At 35.8% G+C, this 7,874-nt stretch overlaps 1 protein-coding gene across 12 annotated transcripts in view; it reads left to right on the plus strand.

Annotated features, from left to right (window-relative positions):
- Window positions 1-7,874, plus strand: part of adgrb1a (adhesion G protein-coupled receptor B1a) — a 316,467-nt gene that overhangs the window by 9,616 nt on the left and 298,977 nt on the right. Inside the window, exon 2 of one of the 12 annotated variants that reach the window (XM_025010721.2) lies at window positions 5,281-5,318. The exons of the other annotated variants lie outside the window; for them this stretch is intronic. The gene's annotated coding sequence lies outside the window, so the exon portion shown is untranslated. The remainder of the gene's footprint in view (window positions 1-5,280; window positions 5,319-7,874) is intronic. 12 annotated transcript variants of the gene reach the window in all.

The following is a 7,874-nucleotide window of genomic DNA, read 5'->3' on the forward strand; positions in this document are numbered from 1 at the left end:
TATAAGTAAGGGGGTTGAGAGAACACAAGTGAACATGTTGACAATCACTCTGTTTAAAATGTTGTATTTAGTTTTTCCTAAACAGATTGTAAAGCAATTTGTGATCAGGTTTGTAACTAATAACATTTTTATTTTTGAACATATTTAGAATCAAGTCTGGAAGTTTAATTTAATATGTAAAGTATTGAGAATAAATATATATATTTTTTATTTTCATTTAATGTAGTGCCATCTAAAACACAACAGGCTGGTGTCATCACATTTATTTGTAGTTTATCATAATAGAGGAATTGTATCTATATTATTTTTCTACTCTTCTTCCCTTTTGAAGTAACATTGAGAGCCTGACAAGCTGAAAGTAATTTTTGGAATTGGGTTAGGCACTAGGCTGTTTACATTTCACCTGCTGTGTTTTGTAGCTTGTTGCAAACATTTGTCTAAAAACTGTGTTACTTTGAAAAGAGAGACGGTGTTGCTTCTCTGGTAGACAGCCTTGACCCAAGATAGTCTTTTTTTTAACAGAATAGAGGTTTTGGGGAATTTCTACTTCTCATACTTTAAACTACTGAATGATGGCTGGAAACAGCAGGTAGGAGAGGAGTACTGCTGAATGCTTCATGTGATCAGGGCGGAGAGACAAAAACAAAAACACTGCTTTGTCTCTGGTATTTCATTAAAACGCATTTAAACCATACGAATGGTATTGTAGAAAAATTTAGTGATTTTGAACCAAGATTTTTTAAAACACTGTGGCACAAGGAACCTGGCTATTGGCCCATGAATAAATAGAATTCACCTAACCAAATGCATATTTGTTAATACTTTTACTTGCTGTTTTCAGTAGATGAGGACTGGGGTCTGTCCTGTAATTGAGATTAAAAAAAATGCAATTTCTCTTTTGCAAAATTGGAATCTTTAGAAAGTTGTAGGCACATATCCTCAGGATTTTAAAACTAATAAATGTGTGACACACCACTATGATGTCACTGCTGTGCTGCTTGGTCTTCTCTTTCTGTGCTGGGCCCAAATCAGGAACTGACATTTATTTACAAGGCCACAGTGAGGCTGTCTTTGTTTTTGTGTGTTTTTATGACTTCAGTCTGTAGTCATCACTATGGTTTCAGATTAAGAGAATCTTGTTGATTAAGGCATTTTTGACTCTTGTTGTTAAGAGTCTTGATGAAATAAAACAAAAGAAAACACTCTTACCTGATACTGTCTATTATATTTAAGTTCTGTTTCCATTTGAAACACATCTTCCTTTGAAATGAATTTGCACTTTCAGTTTATACTCTATTTAAACATTTAGCTTGTCTGAAAATACACTCGCTCTCAGGAGCAGCTTTCAGGTGATTTTAGCAGCTCTTGTCAGAAAGACAAGCTTCTCATGAATACAGAAGAATGGGTTTTTGTCCATGTGGTTATAGTCTGCAGTCAGTAGGTTTTAGACATAAAAACATTTAATGCAGGGGTTTTTAAACTTTATATTCAAATGTCCAAATCTGAATTCTAGATAAGACCAAAGGTCTGGAACAACTAGTGAATGAAAATTATTTTTATTAAATTTGAAATAAAAATTAGTTAGTCATTAAGACATGTACCACCCCAAACCTGCCAACCTGTAGAGCAAGCAGGAGTGGCCTAAAATGATTCAAAAAGATCAGACAAATTCAGGTATAAACATATGATCAGAGTTTCTATCTGTCGACATTTTTCCCATTTTATCATTTGAACAGAATGTTGAGTACTGATTTATTTTTCCATTATTATTATTAAGCTGACAAAGGCTGTAAAGCTATATTTATTATGACATTATTTTGTGTTCTCCGCCTTTCATGACAGTTAGGAACAGAGCTGCTATAAATGTTGTTTGGTACTAAAATCTCCCTCTTTGTCATGATGATGATGTTTGGAACATTATGGAGCTCTGCTCTTGTATGTTGAAGTTCTGTCCTGCTGATAGTTTCACTCCAAAATATTTTGTTTATAACATTTGATTCTAGGGATTATTGGGTTCCATGTGAACTAACTGACTGAAGATCCTTTATTTGTAATTTATATCTATAGTACAGATGGCAGACATAACATTAGAACAGAGAAAATACTAATAAATATTTAAAATTTCAGGGTTGTAATAGATGGAACTGTCCTAATATGAAAAAGTACACCCTCCTGATTGTCACTATATAATTTGGACAATGGCCAAGGCAGGTATGATGTTGGTAGAGGTGGACAATAAAATAATGTACACAGCATAAAATACATTTTAGCAAGCCATACTCGCAAAAACATGATGGGATTTTCAAAACTTAGCCATGCAAAATGCAGCTGCACAGCTTGCTGTTCACAAACACTAAAACTTTAGTGAGTCTGAAACCAAAAATTAGCTGATTTTATCACAGTTTTGAGTTGCCAACAATCTCTAACAGTCACAGCCTGTGTTTCCATCTCCTTAGTAAGAGAAGTAGCTATTGGCTATCCTAAAAATCTCTAAATGATGTCATCACTTAATTTACATAATTGGTCAGAGTGGAATAATATTTTGGGAGAAACAAAAAGTGAGTAAAAGCAGCCTAAATATTTTTTCAAACTCCAAATAAACTTCTGTTGATTCTTACTTTATTTAATGGCACGATTCCAACCCTCCTCCTTTATCCAGACTTGGGACCAACAAAAGTGACCCAAAAGAAACACTTGAAGTTATTTTAGTGCAGTGATTTATTTTAAACAGAAAATTTTACATTTACATGCTGCCATTATTCAAGTAATCATTCAGCAACGGCCTCACCCATGCTGGATTCATTAGCAGTCCTGCTGCCGTGTGGTGGATATCTCCTGCTCTGACTGAAGCTGGGAGGGACGCTGTGCTCCCTGTGAGTGTTTTGAGACAGAGAAGGGCTGGCGGCAGCACCCGCTGCTCATTGGATCGGACAAAACTTGTTTTCACCTCAGTCTCTAATATCACCAGCAAAAAGTGACTGGATTTGTTGGTCATCGCATTTTTGAAAAATAGTCACAATAGGGGTTTGAAATTTTGCTAAATACAGTATAGCAAGAAAGTGCCTAAGTTGGCAACTACCTATGTGGACACAGGCTTGCTCATTTGCTCAACCCATGCTCGCTCTCTCTTTACATTTTGAAGAGCAACACCACTGTTTGGTATTGTATCACAAAGCATTTCAATACAGTGTAATGTGAGCATATTCTTATCGTTTGGTCCAGATCCATACCAAAATCTGGACTTTGAGAATTGATGATTTATTGGTTAGTCATATTACTGAACCGTTCAGTAGTAGCACTGACTATTTTTAAGGACCTTGTCTGAATCACTGTGAGAAAGACTTCAATTACCAGGATTTTCTTATCTGCTATTTTTGTCTTTATGTTAACACGTAGCAGAGAGGAGCAGAGGAAACACCTTCACACCTCAGTCTGCCTGATGGAAAAACACCCAGCACCCAAATATAGCCTTGTTAACTGCACCTCTGTACTGTATTCTGCAAAATACTGTAATACCAAAATACTCTCCCCCAAAATGCCAACAGCTGTCGCACTTGTCTCTACTCAGTGTCAGATAAAAGTGAAGGCAGTCTTTGGACAGAAGCAGCGGCTGAAACCCCTTAAAACTCCATGGATTATAAACCTGCACATACTGCAGGGTTTTTGTTTGCTGACTGACATATGTACCAGCAACTACGGCTGGAAAAGACCATGAAATCATGAAACAGAAACATGTTAAGATACGCAAATGAGTTTTAGGTTTTAAATTTTACAAAAAAGGCCTTTTATTCAGTCAGTTTTACAGATATTAACCTAAATTTGGGTGTGGTAGTATCTGGGACTAATCCCAAATACATATTATGAGAGGTAACAAATTGTGTAAGATTTAAAATGTTGCCCTTAATTGTTTAACCCTGGCTGTCAGCAAAATATCTTGTGAACCACTGAACTGATTTTAATTAAGCTCTCAGAAAGTAATCATTGAATGTGCATCTACAACTAATTAACGTTTGGAGTCAGCCCCATTCAAGATGACCACCACAGCCAAACGACACAAAAATAGAAAACCCAAGCATAGTTATAGTTCAGTAGATTTTACAGATATTGTACTAAAATTTGACGTGTCAGTAGCTGAGAGTCGTTCACAACACAAACTCTCATCCTGACATTTTGCAATATTGCTTGACATTGCAAAGAATGGTTTTTCAAGGTTTGATCAAAATGGTTACAGCCCTTATGTCAGCTTAAGAGGATCTTAGTCCAAAACTCTGACATGTAAAGCGGCAGGCATTATGCATTCCTTTCTGGAATGCTTGGTCATTTATTTTGAATTGTCAATTTCATTATACTAAAAAATGTTGTTATAGGTGCTAAGAAAGTTTAGCTGTGCTCCTGATGCACTGAGGAGGGAAACATCAGCCCAGTCTCGTAAGAAAACATGTAACAGGTGTGTTTGCCCGCATGTCTGAAACACAAAAAGAAATTGCAAGTTTTGCTGTTTGCTTTTTATCGAACACCGTTAACATGTAATCACTGCTTTTCACTGCAGCCATGCTTTCCGTTGATCACCAGAAACAATGATTATACATTTAGAAAAGACAGTGTAGCAGAACCAGATAGATTATAGTAATAGGTAGTTCAGCACCTTTGTCCATTTGTGTAACTCTCATTTACAAACTTATCATGTTTATGAAGTAAAAAATAAATCTCTGCATTTACAATGAAGCAAACAACTACCATAGTTCACTTTTTGAGTTTAATTTAGGGTTACAAAATGATTATTTTTTAATTATTTCATCTTGTGTTGCTATGGTTTTGTACCAAAATCCTTAAATGCGGATTGATTGTGTCCCTAATATTTGTTCTCAGAAATTTGGACATCTAAGGACTTAATAAGCAACATTAAGGTGAGGCTCCGAGCATGTGTGACTTTGAGAGTCTTGCTCTTGTTTGTTAGTTATTTACAGCTCAGTGCACTGCAGCATCTAAACTGGTTGCAGGAGAAAACTTTAGTTTTTAGTACATTCTCAGTTCTAAGTATTTAACTGGTATGCTAATATCAACCATAATATGAGCATTTGTCAGATCCAGAAAGAAACCCAGTTTTCTCTTCACAGCCACGTCAGCTCTTTCACTCTGGTGCACTTGAAGCTGTTAAAATGCCAAAGAAATGATCCACATGCGAGTGGGCATGTTCACGACATCTCCTCCACATGCACGTACCATACACCAACACCTTGCTTATGAATTCACAGATGGTTCTCTCTGCTTCCTCCACAGCTTTCTCAGCGGCAGCGTGACCCTCTCTTTGGCTGAAAGTATGACTTTATTTATCATCACCACATTATGCTGAAATTTCTGCAGATTTTTTTTCCCATTAAATCGTGGCACTTTGTGGGTTGGTTCTGAATCCATAGGCTCATGTGTGGCCTAAGAGACCTTTCCAGAAACATTCTCTATGTTATTGAGGCCACGTATGAAATGATGACCATATGCAGCTCAGTTTTTACATATGCAAATACATGCTGCTTTTTTATGTGTGTATATGGCCCATTGAGGTGCATTATAGCTAGAGACAGGACCAAAGCACCAAGTTAAAGCCACAAAGGACAAGTGCCCCCTATTGGCTAGCTGCACTACAATTTTTAAGTCCCACCCTTCCATGTACCAGTAAATGAATGAGACATTTTCATGACAAAACAAAAATACACTTCAGATGTTTTCAGGTGTTGATTTTTGTTGATTCACACATTTCTTACTTTTCTTCTGAATGTTCAAACATACATTTTTTTCCCAGTGCATTTAGTTTTAATTAGTTATTTAGGGATTAATGAGTTGAGATGGTGTGTAGGTTAGCTTTTCATAATGAGGGTACCGTCACACATTGAGGGTACGCAGGTATCTGACATTTTTGTCTTCGAGTTTTGAACAACAAGAGATGGCAGAGATTTGTCATCCTGCTTTATTAATGTCAATGCCTTATATTTCCGTGAATGGGATTATGGAATTGGATGTTAAGAATGTAATTTACTGTAAAATGCAGAATGTCTCGGGATTTGTGAAATCAATTTTTCCCAACAATTTTTCCTTACCCTCCTGAAGCCCTGAAAAAAGATATAGAGGGAGGTAGAGAAGCCCTTGTAACTTTGGGTCAATTTAACCTGAAGGCCACGGGATGGTTAAGTGGTTTTGCACTTAAATTTTGGCATTTGCAGTGAATGGAACTATACTTCCTTTAGCCTCCTGTCTGCAGTGCGTGGACGGGACACATTCCTAACTCAACCACATGAAAACTTGTCAGCAGAAGAGAACCACGAGTTTGTTAAAAAAATGTAGCTTTGCAGTATGTGTGGAATAGGATATTCCTCTATAAAACATAACACAACTATGCCTGTTTTAGGTTAAGCATTGTTAAGCTCAAGCTAAAAAAACATCTAGTAAAGTGTCTGTGGAAAAAAAGTAATTGTCAACAAAACAATGCAACCTTTTCCTCCTCTTCAGCAGTGAATCAAATATCACACAATTACAATACAATACAATTGTGTTACACTATATTTTATGTACTAACTATGAAATAATGTGTGGTGTTTAAATTTATGCAAAGCACTTTTATTTTACAAAAGCAGGAACTATTTCTTTACTCTCACAATAAACAATAACCAGAAGACTTTTATTTTAAAAAGACACTTAAATGTGTTTTAAATATAAAAGAGTTAAAGGGAGATTTTTAAGCACCTCAATAAAGCATTAAATGTATTTTTAGATTAAACACCTTTGGCTATATTTTTGTTAAAATTTGTTAATATTAATGAAAATGTGGATGGTTTTCTACTTTCTTTTATTTTATTATTCCACCATATAAATTGTGGAATTCAGAAAAAAAGAACAGAATTTAAAATAAATTCAAACAGAATTTAGAAAAAAAAATACAATAGATTTTATAAAGTCCTATATGTGTGTTTGTTTTAAATTGAGACAGCTTTGGTTTGTCTTTCAAAAGTGCCTCAATATAACGACACAGGTAGTTTCACGGTACTGAGTAAAATGATCTTTTCTTTATCCTCTGTGATGAGACCGAGGGAAATCTTTGATCTGGAGTGGCTGGATAATCATCCGTAGCTGAGCCCTGATTTCCATCTCTATTCAGCTCTCCCCTGGAAGCTCCATAAGAAGCTATCAACACTAGAACTAATCAGGGTTATTACCACTCTCCCCATTGAACCGCACACTCCTCCAGATGTGGGATGTGCTTTACCATGGAGCTTGTTCTTTGTGTTGGTGTTGCACGCTCACTTAAATTTGTTTGCTGATGCATTCAGACTGATACTGAAATTTTACTCAACAGAAAAGCAGAGCAGTTTAGAAATATTCTGATCAAACTGCCACAAAGTGAAGGCAGATGATAACTTGTCTGTGCATGCATTGTGTGTGTACCACCAAAATGTTTCATGAACCACTGAAGGAATTTTAAATAAACTTAAGCATTCAGTGTACTTACACAAATGACTTAACTTTTGGAGTTAACACAAATCAAGATGACTGGCACAGCATAATGACTTTAATAAAACAAAATGCCTATAATTCAGTAACATTTACAAATATTGAGCTAAGATTTGGTGGGGTAGCTGCTGAGAGTCATTCACAAAACAAATTCTGAGTTTTAATTATGCTACATTAATCAGTCAGCAATGTGATTTAAATCTGAAAAAAACGAGTAAAAGAAATATATACACTCCTGATCAAAATCTTAAGACCAGTCAAAAAATTGCAAGAATTTGCATTTTGCACTATTGGATCTTAAGAAGGTTCTAAGTAGAGCTTCACAATGTTAAAAGAAGAAATCAGCGTAAGAGACAAAAACTTTTGAGCGGGGA

Source organism: Kryptolebias marmoratus, linkage group LG16 (genome assembly GCF_001649575.2).
Source record: "Kryptolebias marmoratus isolate JLee-2015 linkage group LG16, ASM164957v2, whole genome shotgun sequence".
Taxonomy (NCBI): Eukaryota; Metazoa; Chordata; class Actinopteri; order Cyprinodontiformes; family Rivulidae; genus Kryptolebias; species Kryptolebias marmoratus.